The sequence below is a fragment of the Emys orbicularis genome, chromosome 20 (assembly GCF_028017835.1).
Source record: "Emys orbicularis isolate rEmyOrb1 chromosome 20, rEmyOrb1.hap1, whole genome shotgun sequence".
NCBI classification, from domain to species: Eukaryota; Metazoa; Chordata; order Testudines; family Emydidae; genus Emys; species Emys orbicularis.
Genome location: NC_088702.1, coordinates 22337624 through 22351620, shown reverse-complemented (window position 1 = coordinate 22351620; position 13997 = coordinate 22337624). Strand labels below are relative to the sequence as shown.

The 13997-nt window shown below is 52.7% G+C and overlaps 1 pseudogene; it reads left to right on the top strand.

Moving 5' to 3' along the window:
* The first annotated feature begins 1172 nt into the window (after positions 1–1172).
* Positions 1173–6663, top strand: LOC135892255 (phospholipase A2 inhibitor and Ly6/PLAUR domain-containing protein-like; annotated as a pseudogene).
* Positions 6664–13997: the final 7334 nt, after the last annotated feature.

Sequence of the window (13997 nt, the reverse complement as noted above, 5' to 3'; positions counted from 1 at the left end):
GCAGCTGGCGGGCACAGTGGGGTCATATCAAAAGGCAACTATCGTTACGCTCCAGTTCTCTTCCCAGCGAGTGCAAACAGCTGCCTGAGACTGAGGGGTGGGGTGAGGTGAGAGAGACACCCGCTGCCGCACCGGAGAGGTGATGCTCTGAATCCTGTGTACACTCTTGGACTCCTTCAGCCGGTACCACGAAATCAGCTGTGTCCTCTCCTTACCAGGAATATGAGGCAGAACAGACCCTGAGGGTGGCTGAGCTCCCAACCACAGGTGGGGAAACTGAGGCAGCTGCAAAGCATTGGCAATGCTGCGACACCCGCCAAAGGTGGGAAGTGTCCAAGCGCAGTGCACAGGGGGAGGGGAGGGAGAGGGCAGAGGTAGCTGCTGCCAGGAGGGAGGGGGAATTTCTTACCCCAGTCTATGGCTGTCTGATGGTCTGTAGCAACGTGAATGACCCCAAGCAGGTGGGGAAGGTGCCCCTGCTATGTGATGTGCGGAGGGGTCAGTACAATTCCTCCTCCCCCTGGGGAATCTGGGGTGATGGTGCAGGGCCACAGACCCTGATCTCTGGGGAGCGGGACACAGAAGGAATTTGGCTCTGGACAAGGGATAAGGGGTTGCCCTGGCCTGGGCCCTGGGATCCCTACTCTGTTGAAAGTAGTGTGTGGCTGAGAGCCGCTTTACAGGGAGCTGGACATTGTGTCTCAAGGACGGGATTGCAATGGCAAACTATCACTTTAAAAGTGGGGGCGGGGGAGTTTGTGGGGTTTCCTGGTCCTGCTGGCAGTCTAAGGAGCTCTGCAGGGAAGCGTGGGACCAGAGGCAGTTTGTAATGAAGCAGCCTAGAACAAAGGTGGGCTGAGTTGTCGCTTGTTGCCATAGTGAGCAGCCTGTTTTGTCTCCCCCTTGTTTGTGGTTCTTGTGTGTGATCATTCTGGATCCCAAGAAACAGACACCTTATGCCGCAACTTTCCAGCAGGAGCATTTCTGGTTTGTCTCTGACTTCTCCGGGTGGATGACACGAACACACCAGCCACGAAGGGGTCAGGGTTTTGGCTACCTCAAAACTGAGGATACCCCCACCCTGTTGACTGGCGCATGCATGTCCAATCTCTCTTCTGATCTTATTTCAGCCCGTCTGTGATAAATCCGCTGGCCAGAGATTTGGCTGCATCAGAGACCCCAGCGCCGATCTACTGCGTCCCCATCACCATGGAGGCTTCTCTTGCCGTCTGCATCCTCGCTGCTCTCCTGGCTACGGGTGAGTGGGGTCTGTTCCTACAGGGGCTGATTTCCTAACTTCTCCAACGTACCACCAGCTCAGAGCTGCCTGCTGGGTGAAACTGTTAACAAACGTAACCAAAAAGCAGCCGCAGAATAACGGGGGCTGAGCTGGGGGCGTCAGAGTGACAATGTCCGGAGGAGAGGGCTGGAAGTCACAAAGTCCTGTGACAGCGAGTGAAACAATTGTGGAAATGGGAGGAAATATTTATTCTTTAAATCCCTAGAATCGTGTCGTGACTGGGCACGTTTCAGAGCTGGCCAGAGGCCAAGGGCATTTCGAACGGGGATTGTCTGTTGTGTGACAGGCAGCGGGTCTGAATTTCAGTAGCAGGAGCCCAAGGCTATTTGAAGGGCATTTATATGTGATCCCCAGCCGGTGTCAGGGAGGTGCAGCTGCACTGGAGTCAGTGGGGCCAGGGCCCAGCCGGTGTCAAGGGGCCCCAGCTGGACTGGAGTCAATGGCAGGTGGGACTCGGTCCTTGCTGCGGCGCACTGGAGAGCGACACCAGCTCACACCCGCTGGGGATCTCTCTGGTGTTTGTGAGGTGGGAAAACCCACTGGGGAACTAAAATCTGCAGCAAAATCCAGGGAGACGCAGCCACAGAGCAGCGTGAAATGTCTGTAGCCAGCTGGGACCATCCACAATGCTGATGAGGGACCCCAGGGCGCTGTACCCGGTGCTTCCCCACTGAGCCCAGGGGAAGGCGAGGGAGGGAGAAATCCAGGTGGCTCATGTTCTCTCTCCGTCCCCAGGGGCCTGTCTGCAGTGTGAGGTTTGCTTTGGCCTAGGAGTGAGCTGCAGAGGCGACCTACAGACCTGCGCAGCTGGGGAAGACTCCTGTGGCGTCGCGCTGACCGAATCCACACTGGGTAGGGGAGATCGGGGTTAATCTCTCATGAAAGAGGTGCTGGGGCTGAAGCATTTTTTTTACTTTCACAACTGACACAGCTCTGCCTTGGCAAGGCCTGGTACAAATTAAGAACCGCATGAGATGGACCCTAAGCAACGTGGGTCAGGGAACAGACTGGGGACCTAGGACGCCTGGGTCCTCTCCTGGGCCCAGCTCCGGGAAGGGAGTGGAGTGCATTGCTGTGAGCACCGGTTAAGGAGCCAGGACACCTGGGTTTTATGCCAGACCCTGGGGACGAGCTCAGTTGCAATGCCAAGCTCCCAGGCGACTAGCCAGCCGGTGGGCCAGGGGCCCGCTGAGGATGGAAACCACAAAAGCCAGCGCGCCAAGTGGACAGATACAAGTCAGGAAAAAGATCTTGGAGTCATCGTGGATAGTTCTCTGAAGACGTCCACGCAGTGTGCAGAGGCGGTCAAAAAAGCAAACAGGATGTTAGGGAATTATTAAAAAGGGGATAGAGAATAAGACTGAGAATATCTTATTGCCCTTATATAAATCGATGGTACGCCCACATCTCGAATACTGCGTACAGATGTGGTCTCCTCATCTCAAAAAAGATATACTGGCACTAGAAAAGGTTCAGAGAAGGGCAACTAAAATGATTAGGGGTTTGGAATGGGTCCCATATGAGGAGAGATTAAAGAGGCTAGGACTCTTCAGCTTGGAAAAGAGGAGACTAAGGGGGGATATGATAGAGCTCTATAAAATCATGAGTGAGACAGTGGATAAGGAAAAGTTATTTACTTGTTCCCATAATACAAGAACTAGGGGTCACCAAATGAAATTAATGGGCAGCAGGTTTAAAACAAATACAAGGAAGTTCTTCTTCACACAGCGCACAGTCAACTTGTGGAACTCCTTGCCTGAGGAGGTTGTGAAAGCTAGGACTATAACAGCATTTAAAAGAGAACTGGATCAGGGCGCAGCTGGAGCGTGGGTGCAGGGGGACCGGCTGCGGGGGGGAAGGGGAGGGAGCGGGTGGGAGAGAGAGAGAAGGGGGCGGCCAGGGCTACAGCAGGGGCGCTGCCACACGGCCCCTCCCGCTGTGCCGCCGCCTGCCGCGAGGGCTCCGCTCCGGTCGGCGGGGAGGGAAGGAAGAGGACTGCCCTGCAGGGTGCTCTGGTTCTCTGCGCCGCCACCCCCTACAGGGCGGCCGGAGCGGAACAAGAACAACAACAACAAAAAAGCGGCCGCGCCGCCCTAGGATTGGGCAGAATGCCGCCTCCAACAATCTGCCGCCCCAAGCACCAGCTTGCTCAGCTGGTGCCTGGAGCCGGCCCTGAACTGGATAAATTCATGGAGCTTAAGTCCATTAATGGCTATTAGCCAGGACGGGTAAGGAATGGTGTCCCTAGCCTCTGTTTGTCAGAGGGTGGAGATGGATGGCAGGAGAGAGATCACTTGATCATTGCCTGTTAGGTTCACTCCCTCTGGGGCACCTGGCATTGGCCACTGTCGGCAGACAGGATACTGGGCTAGATGGACCTTTGGTCTGACCCAGTACGGCCTTTCTTATGTTCTTATGACAGCCGCCTAAGCCAGCCAATAGGAAATGCCTAGGAGAGAGGTGTGGCATAAGGCCTGTTTGGCCCCTCAGTCCCAGCTGCACAGAGGTGCCCAGCTCTACTTGGGACCCATGTCTGGGAATCCCTCGCCGGGAGTCCTGCATCTGGACCGGGTCAGCCCTCCCTTGTGAATGACGGCTGTGGAGGAGGGGCTGCCAGGAGACCCCAGTGGCTGGGTGCTCAGCTGGGGGAGCCAAGTTCAAATCCCCACTCGGCCCGAATCGGGCTGGTGACTTCAACCCAGGTCTCTCTCCTCCTATGGTCGTGTCTGGCCCCCTGGGTCCGGGTGGGTCTCTCTGTCTCCCCTGTTGAAGCTGCCCCACGTTGTATGAAATAGTTAAACATTCCCTGGACCTTGATTCCCCCCATGTCCATGGGGAACGTCCGACCCACTGAGCTCCTGGGTTCACGGGGGGCCACTCCCCACCCACAACTCCTCCCCTGACTGGGCTTTGTGCAGGGCCTGATCCAGTGGGCGTGCTCTGAGGGCATCTCCTGGATCAGGCCCCGCAGGTGATATTGGCAGGGGAACGCCTAGTCTGGGAATCCCACTGCGGCTAAGGGGTGAGCGGGACACACGGCATGGGGATTTCGGCGGCCCGGCACGTACCCCCTGTTGGAAACTTTGGCAATGAAAGGACTTTATGGGCAGGAGATTCGGTGCCCCCAGGGTTATGCGGCAACTGAGTGGGGAGCTGGAGCACAGACAATTGGTGCCTGCTGATTGTGTGGGGGAGACGCAATTTAAATTTTCGTCCTCACTATAGCTTGAGTCATGGCCCCTCCAAACACCCCCGCCTTCCCCTCTGCAGCCCCCGCCTTCAGCTCTCAGCTGTTTGCTGCTGCTGTGCAGGGAGTGGACCCGGCCGCACCATGTGACCGAGCGGGGCCAGCAAACCCAGGCCTACCGCCCCCCCATCCCATGTGTCGCCTCTGAACTGGAGGTTGTAAATGCTGAATTTAGGTGCTGAAATCGCTTTGTTTAGCCCTGTGGGACCGCGGCTGACTCACTTTCCCCTCTTCATGCCTCAGTTTCCCCATGGGTAGAGGAAGGCTAATGGCACAGGGCCAGTGTTATGAAGAGGGCATCAATGGGGTGGAAGTGGAAGGGGAATAAATCTCCCTTTTTTCCCCCTGTGCAGCGGGAATTAAGACCCAGAGCATTCTCAAGGGCTGTATGCCATTGAGTCAATGTAAAGCCGGCCCCATCTCTGTGAATTTTGGGCAGGGAATGAGAACACAGACAAGCTTTGCCTGCTGCTTGGGAGATACCTGCAGAACAAGCACCATTACAGGTACCTCTCCCCAGCTCCACCTGTCCTCCCCCATCCCCTGCACCTCCTGCCCCACGTTAACTTCCTGAGACTGGTCCTCCTGCCCTGCGGGGGGCGCCCCATGGAATAACACTCAGCCCCTGGGTGGGTGGAGTTTAGTGGGTGGAGCTCACCAGGTGTGAACCCAGTTGACCCCACCCAGGGCGGGGTCCAGGGCTCCCTGCTGCAAACCTCTCCCCTGCCCCTGCTGCCCCCGGTGTCCCCAGAGCTACAGCTCCCCCTGCAGGGGGCACCCAGGGCTGAGCTGTGCAGCCCCCAGCTGCTCTCCCTGCCCCGACGCCTCCTGGGGCTCGTCCCCCGAGCTGACTGCGTTTGCTCCGCTTCTCCCCAGTGCCCCCAGCTGACCCCGAACCCAACGGCCGGAGCTGCCCAGCCTGCGTCGCTGTGTTTGCTGATCAGTGCAGTGAGAAGACCATACAGTGCACTGGAGACGAGACCCAATGTGTCAACATCGTCGAGACCCTAACAACTGGTAACCTCAGTTCATTTCTTCTGGGGTTATTTTTCCTTTGTTGTTTTATCCCCCGTCGGGCAGAAGCGAGATGCTGGGTGGAGGCCGCTAGGGAAAGGTATCGGCTGCAGATCAGGACACCTGGGTCCTATTCCCAATGCTGGGCTCCGGTGTGACCTTGGGCCAGTGTCTTTCCCTCCCTTTGTGTCTGGTTCTCCTCCCGTCCATTACCTGTGTATAGTTTAGTCTCTAAGCTCTTCGTGGTAGGACTGACTTAGTCTAGAGAGCCCCTGTCATGCCAGGGGCTTCACAGATCCCCGACCCACATGGGGGTCCCCTTTTCTGTCAGATGCTGAAGGACTCCCAGCAGGATACAGTTCCTGCCCCCCAAAGAGGCTGCAATCGGAACAGGCAAAATAAGGATCGTTCTCCGCATTTTAAAGTTGGGGGAAACTGAGGAACAGAGCGGTGCCGTGACTTGCCCAAGGTCACACAGGAAGGCTGTGTCAGGGCTGGGAATTGAATCTAGTTTTGCAGAGTCCCATCATGATGCCTTAAATCACTATGAAGCCACCCTTCTTAGAGATCCCAGTTCTGCCACCAGCACTGAGCTGCTGCTTTGCTAGATGAGTGGTGCAGCTAATACTGGCTAGCTCCAATACGGGTTTCGTTGATAGGCTCTAGATCGGGGCTCCCAGTGACTTGTTCAAGGACACACAGCGAGCCTGTGTCAGTGCAGAGGAGAAGGGGGAGGCCATCCAGGGCCAGACAGGCTGTGTGTGTGTGTGTGTGTGTGTGTGGGCAGATGGCGAGACAGAGGCTGTGGGGGAGTCTGAAGGGGCCCTGAGGACTGGGGGGACCATTGTCTCCTAGTCCAGCTCAAGGAGTGGAGCTGCTCCCCTGACAACTTCCTGTCCCCTCCCCCCGCAGGTGGAAATCCAGTGCAGATGGTCATGAAGGGCTGTGCTTCCCAGTCCATCTGCGCCCAGATAAAAGTGGGTTCGGGGACCTTCGCAGGCATCAGTGCAGATCTAACCACGGCCAAATGCACAGCGGCCTCCGCGCGGCGGAGGTGGCACCAGGGCCAGGCGGGCTCCTGCTGCTGAATCTTCTCTCCTGATTCCCCACCCGGTGCAATGGCGCCGCCGCACTGAAATACGCCCCTGCAGTCTGCGTCAGCCGCTGTCCCACCCATGGATTCTCGGTTCCCCGGATGGAGTCAAGCCCCTTGATATTGCTGCACTGAATGAAACAAACTAGTGACCAAATTCTTTGGAATTTATTTATTTATTTCAATGGAGAAAAATTTAATTCTGGTGCCGTCAAGAAGCCCGTTAAGAACAGAAGCATGGCCGCACCGGGTCAGGTGAATGATGCAGCTAGTCCAATGTCCTGTGTCTGACAGTGGCCACTACCAAAGCTTCAGGGACAGTGTCCGGCACATGGCAATTTAGGACAGAGCCACCCCTGACTTCCCCTCCCGGCTTCTGGCAGTCAGAGGATTACGGACACTCTGAGCATGGGGTTGTGTCCATGCCCATCTTGGCTAATAGCCATTGACGGACCTATCCTCCAGGAACTCATCTAATTCTCTTTTCAACCCACTTATACCTTTGCCCCATCTCCAAATCCCCTGGCAATGAGTTCCACAGGTTAATTGTACGTTGTGGGGAAAAGTGTGACCTCTTGTTCATATTAAACCTTCTGCCTGTTTATTTCAGTGGGTGACCCCTGGTTCTGGTGCTGTGGGACAGGGGAAATAGCAGTTCTCAAGTCACTTTCTCCATGCCATGGCATGATTTTTTAGCCCTTTGTCGCATCCCCCCTAAGTTGTCTCTTTGCCAAGCTGAAAGGCCCTAATCTTTTTAGTCTCGCCTCAAACATTCCGTGCCCTAAGATTAGGCTCAGAAAGACCCCAGTGGGGAAAGCAGGTACCACAGGATGGGGGTTACACAGCCAAGGAGAACATCAGTTCAGCCTCCAGCAGGGACTGGGAGCCAGGACTCCTGGGTTCTATCCCTGGCTCGGGGGGGGGGAGAGTGGGGTCTAGTGGTTAGAGCAGGAATAGATGGGAGCCAGGACGCCTGGGTTCTATCCCCAGCTCTGGGAAAAAAGTGGGGGTGGAGTGAGTTGGAGTGGGGGGGAGGTGTCTGGGTGTCAGGATTCCTGGGTTCCGTACAGAAAGGTCTGGGGAATCTGGTGATTGACACACACACCCTCCCTGCAGCACAGTGCCCACAGCCCTGCTGCTGCATCCAACCACAGTGAGGCCCAGCCCAGGGTGTGAGCCGGCTCCCACGTCCATTTCCCCAGAGTCACTGGTTTGAAAGTGCAGTGCAGTGGGTGGGGGGCTGGGTCTACACTTCAATCGGGGCTGCTGGGTTCTCTCCCTGGTGCGGGGAGGGGAGTGCGGGCCAATGGCTGTGACGGGGGACCCCTGTGGAGCAGCATGGTGCCCACCGACCTCACCCAGGCGCCGCTCAGCAACAAGCCCTCACCTCTACTTCCTTATCTGCAAAATCCAGGGCCTGGGGCACTAGGTAACAACTGCTGACAGACGGCGAGGGCGGAGCGGGGAAACACCTTTCCTGGGAACAAGGCTGGACAGACGCCAGCGGCTCCGAGAACACCAACGCCGGTGTTGGTGGCCCGGGGGCCCTCCAGCCAACGCTGCTGCAGAGCAGTGAGATCAGAGGCTTTGCTGATGCAGTTCCCCCTTTCCCACCCGAGCAGCTACTCAAAGTTCAGCCGCGGTTAATGTTGGACCGGGTGCAATTACAAAGCCCTCTGCACACACGCCGGAGCCGTGACTCTCCCTAGCTCCAGTGCATGTTCTTGGCTGCCTTCGGCCGTGACCCGGGAGATCAGCTCTCTGCCCCACCCTTAGCAGGGAACCCGGGTCAGGGCAGAGCATGGCAGGGGATGAGCTCCCAGCCCAATGAGGAGTGAATCGCAAGCTAAGATGTACGTGGGTGTGAAACTGACCTGGAGTTTTTGGAGTAGGGCCAGAGGCATTTTTGCTGAGTGTTGTTTGAGGATGACTTGGTAACAAGGCAGCGTGGTTCCAATGTGCAGGTTTGGTCACTAAAATATTAATCTTGCAAAAATGGAAAGTTGCTCTCCACCAAATATTGGTGCCCGCCCGGCTCGGTAGGACGGTTGCCCTCACAGCTAATGAGAGAAGGAAAGGCCGATAAATTCAAAGCAATTTGGGCTGACTTTTTAGAAGTCTATGATTAACATAGACCCTGAAGATAGATATGTCTGGACAAACTGGAGAAATGGTCTGAAGTAAATAGGATGTAATTCAATAAGGACAAATGCAAAGTGCTCCACTTAGGAAGGAACAATCAGTTGCACACATACAGAATGGGCAATGACTGCCTAGGAAGGAATACTGCAGAAAGGGATCAGGGGTCATAGTGGATCACAAGCTAAATATGAGTCAACAGTGAAATGTTGTTGCAAAAAAAGGAAACATCATTCTGGGATATATTAGCAAGAGTACTGTAAACAAGACACGAGAAGTAATTCTTCTGCTCTACTTCGCGCTGATTAGGCCACAACTGGAGTACTGTGTCCAGTTGTGGGTGCCACACTTCAGGAAAGATGTGGACAAATTGGAGAAAGTCCAGAGAAGAGCAACAAAAATGATTAAAGGTCTAGAAAACATGAGCTATGAGGGAAGATTGAAAAAATTGGGTTTGTTTAGTCTGGAGAAGAGAAGACTGAGAGGGGACATGATCACAGTTTTCAAGTACATAAAAGGTTGTTACAAGGAGGAAGTAGAAAAATTGTTCTTCTTAACCTCTGAGGACAGGACAAGAAGCAATGGGCTTAAATTGCAGCAAGGGAGGTTTAGGTTGGACATTAGGAAAAAAGTTCCTAACTGTCTCGGTGGTTAAGCACTGGAATAGATTCCCTAGGGAGGTGGTGGAATCTCCATCATTGGGGATTTTTAACAGCAGGTTGGACAAACACCTGTCAGGGATGGTCTAGATAATACTTAGTCCTGCCGTGAGTGCAGGGGACTGGACTAGATGACCTCGCGAGGTCCCTTCTATCATTCTATGATTCTATGTCGCTTCCCCTCCCTTTATCCTATTTACTTTGTGCATTCTGATGAATCTGGTATTTTGGTTGATTTGTTGTATTTGAAAAAAATATATAAATAAACAAAATACCCAAGTTTTTGCCATTTAATTTCCTAGTTTTTTAAACAGCCAGAGAAATGCTGGTTGGGAGGAGCTGGTGGTCTAGGCAGCTGTCGTTCTCACCGGGTTCACTGCTGATATGCTACTATGGCTCAGTAATAATCAAAAGACCCCGCTTCATACAGCGCTTTGCCTCAGTTGATCGCACAGAACTTTACATCACCGTCGTCATTTTACAGCTGGGAAACTGAGGCATGGAGCCGCGATGTGACTGGCCCACGGTAGCTCACCCAGCCAATGGCAGAACCAGGATTGGTCCCAGTCCAGTGGGCTTTCCATTAGGCCACATGGTGGCTCTGTGATTCTTCAGGGCTCCCCGGGCTCCTGTAGGCAGTACCGGGTTTACAATGGTGCCAAAAGGTGCCGTGGTGCCCAGCCCATACTCAGAAGGGGCCCATTATGGTTGCCAGATGCATAGGAGATGTGGGGAGGACAGGCGAGGTCATGTCCCCCCCCACCAGATTTCTGCTTGGCCTGCCAGGAGAGAGCGACAGGGGCTCTGTCCTCCTGCTGCGCCCACCTCCTGGCTCGCTCGGCCCCTGTCCCTGGCAGCCGGGCCCGGGAGGGCAGCAGGAGGGGCAGGACCAACCAGCTCTCACGCCTGGCACTCAGGGTCCCGGCTCTGTGCCGCCATGAGGAGTGGCTCCCTCCTGCCCCCCGACCAGGCCCGGCCTCGTTTTCCAAGGAGAGCGGCTGAGTGACCCGGAAATGTGCCGGAGGGGGAGGCACAGTGGGAGAAGAACAGAGCCCCCCCACACACAGTAGGTAACTCTGGTGGGACAGGGTGTGACTCCTATACCTTGGGGGAGCATCATGGAGCCCCCATCTTCCTCATTTTTATATAATTGTGATATTATATATAAAGCATGCCTTGTAAGGTATCCGCGGAAAAGTTATGATCTCTTGAATATCATTTGTCTATCCATAGATGGGTATCATTAATGCATATGAAGTTATGAGAATTGTGTTGTATGGTTGTCACTAAAACATGCTGTAAGTTGGGGAATCACCCAGCTATTAGCTCCCCTGAGGCAACAGCAAGGAAAGTAACCAACGCCCAGGCGGGGTATCAAACAACCCATCACCAGCCATTATCCAGCAAGGGAGCTACAATGCAATGACTCACCGGCATGAGGCCACACCAGGGGAATTGCTCAGCCTTGCCTGGAGACTCAGCAATGCCCCCCAGACGTGCCTGGACTTGTGTTCTCCAAGCACATGGGACTGGGGTATAAAACAGGCACAGTGGCCACATGCTGGGCCTTTCTCCTGCCCCCACTTCTGCTGCAATCAACAAAGACACTGAGAAGAAGACTGAAGACTCCAACAGGAGATTGGCCCAGATTTAAGGGGCAAATCTGTATATTAAGGACTATAATATCCAGTGGGGTGAGAAAAGCTGCTTAGCCTAGATGTCGCCCAGGCTAATGGGGTTGGGAGTTTAGACTGCGGGCTTAGATTTTACTTGATTTTGGTAACTAACTCTGGACTTTTTCCCTATCACTTATAATCACTTAAAATCTATCTTTTGTAGTCAGTAAGTTTGTTTAACTGTTTATCATTACCAGTGAGTTTGCCTGAAGTGTTTGGTGAATCTGCTCGGGTTTCCAAAGGCTGGTGTATGTCCACTTTCCATTGATGAAGTCGGGAACCAATGAATAAATTTGCACTGTTCGTCTTGAGCAGTGCAAGACGGTACATTCCTGGGGTACAGTGCTGGGAGCTGGGGGGATTCGGCTGGTGCCTTTCCCTGTGTGATCCATGAGCGGCTCTGGGAGCATTCATGGAATCTAGCTGGGTGCAGGCCTCCACATGCGGTTGTGCTGAGTGATAACAGCGCCAGGAGGGGTTTGCTGCTGGTCACTAGCAAGGCATTGTGAGAGACAGCCCAGGCTGGAGAGAGTTAGGGGGGCACAGTGGTCCCACAGTCCCAGGCTGCACCCCGGGGGGATCCTGTCACACAGAGAAAGTGCGGTGGGAGGTCCTGGCGCTCCTGCTGTAGTGTCCCATGGGGGCCCACAAATATGTTTGGCAGCGGGCGCACAAAAGGTTTAACCAGCCCTGCTTGTACGCTTTGTTCAGTGGTGTGGGGATAATGGCACACACACATACACACACACACACACACACACACACACACACACACACACACACACACACACACACACACACACACACACTTTTTTCAAGGTAACCTGGAAAGAAGAGGGCATGAGGGTAAGAGATTTGTTCTGGATTTCAGGGGAAACTTTGACAATGTTTTGAAAACTCTATGTAGTGAAACGCGTTCGTATCCATTCGTTGTAAGTTGGCAAGGTTTTAGCCTGGGCAAGACAAAATCTCTCCCCAAACTCACGAAGCATCAGGTTCCACCCCGGGGTTTTACCCATTTTTTGAAACACTTTTCCCCCGAGTGTCAGGCACAACGAACAAAACACTCTTACAAAGCTGTCGAGAGGCCTGGGCGCACACACGATGGGTGAAACTGCAAGATTGGGCATTTCTAACAGAGATGAAGAACACTCACCTACCCAAAACACTTCTTTGCCTTTATGTGTTTAGCGATATTTTCTAGAAGTGCCTCAAAATCAGCATCATACCATCAGGTACGGGATCCTCCCCGGGCCTTTGTTAGTGTTTTACTATTCGACAGCCTGGTGAAACGAGTGATTTGAAAGACTGGCAAAATGCAGTGTGGAGGAGGGGAATATAACTTTGTGACGTTGGGGGTCACTTCTCTAAGAAAAGCACTTACTATCGAGAAAACATGGCAACTGTTAAAGAACAAATATGCGCTGTTTCACTAAGAAAAAAAAACAACCAAACAAACTCAAACCAGATTTCAGACTGTTGTCAAAGATTTCCCTGAAATCCAGATCAGTGCTCTTATCCCCAGGCCCTGGTTGTTGTTTTTCAGGTTTAACGTTCACAAATGTAAGGCTAATTTAAAACTTTATGTGACGGTCTTTTCTGAATACTTGTGGCACCTTAGAGACTAACACATTTATTTAAGCATAAGCTTTCGTGGGCTACAGCCCACTTATTCGGATGCATAGACTGGAACATACAGCAAGAAGATATTTATACATATAGAGAACATGAAAAGGGTATAAATATCTTCTTGCTGTGTGTTCCAGTCTATGCGTCCGATGAAGTGGGCTGTAGCCCACGAAAGCTTATGCTCTTATAAATTGGTTAGTCTCTAAGGTGCCACAAGTACTCCTGTTCTTTTTGCGGATACAGACTAACACGGCTGCTACTCTGAAACCTGTCTTTTTTGAATGGCACTGGACCTTTGATTTAAAACGTCCTGTTCAGCCGAAGGATCTGGAGATGGTGGCAGTTTTAGACTCTGGCTACAGAAGGCAGAAGCTACCACAACGTATATGGGACACTTAACAGCAGTAACTAAACGTGCAACCTAAAAGCATGAGGAGGTACACAGCCATTAGCAGCACTGCGCAAAACTCCAAGCCCAGCCATGGCTAGACTGTTAAAAAAGCCTGTGCCGTTATGAAAATACATCAAGGCGTCTACATTTGTAGTAACAAAAACAACAAGGAGTCCGGTGGCACCTTAAAGACTAACAGATTTATTTGGGCATAAGCTTTCGTGGGTAAAAAACCTCACTTCTTCAGATGCATCTGAAGAAGTGAGGTTTTTTACCCATGAAAGCTTATGCCCAAATAAATCTGATAGTCTTTAAGGTGCCACCGGACTCCTTGTTGTTTTTGTGGATACAGACTAACACGGCTACCTCCTGATACATTTGTAGTGATATTTTATAGAGCTACCTGCCAAACAATTTCCCTCCCCTCCCACCCCCCCAGCACACACCCGTTTTATTCATCATGACATTGAAATAGCTCCAAAGAATTAATTTTCTGGCATTTATCTAATACTTTTCATATACGGTCCCAAGCTTTTCACAATAGCGTTCACTTGCGTGCAAAAAACCCCCCGAAACCTTCAACCAAACACTTCGCCAAATGCAGTAAAAGTCTATTGTAGGGTCAGTATTCGTAAATTGTGAAGAAAATTTTAGATTACAGGGTAAAAACCCTGCATTTACACAGGGCTTTCTACAGTTACAAAACTAAAATGTGAAAAGAGCAGTCATAGCTTTCTAATTGCTGGCAGGGCCAAGATACCGGCACCATCTGACACCTCCACCAGCACCTGTTTTCTTGACTTTTGAGCTACTATCTTCAAAAAACATCTCTCTCAAACCTCCTCTCTT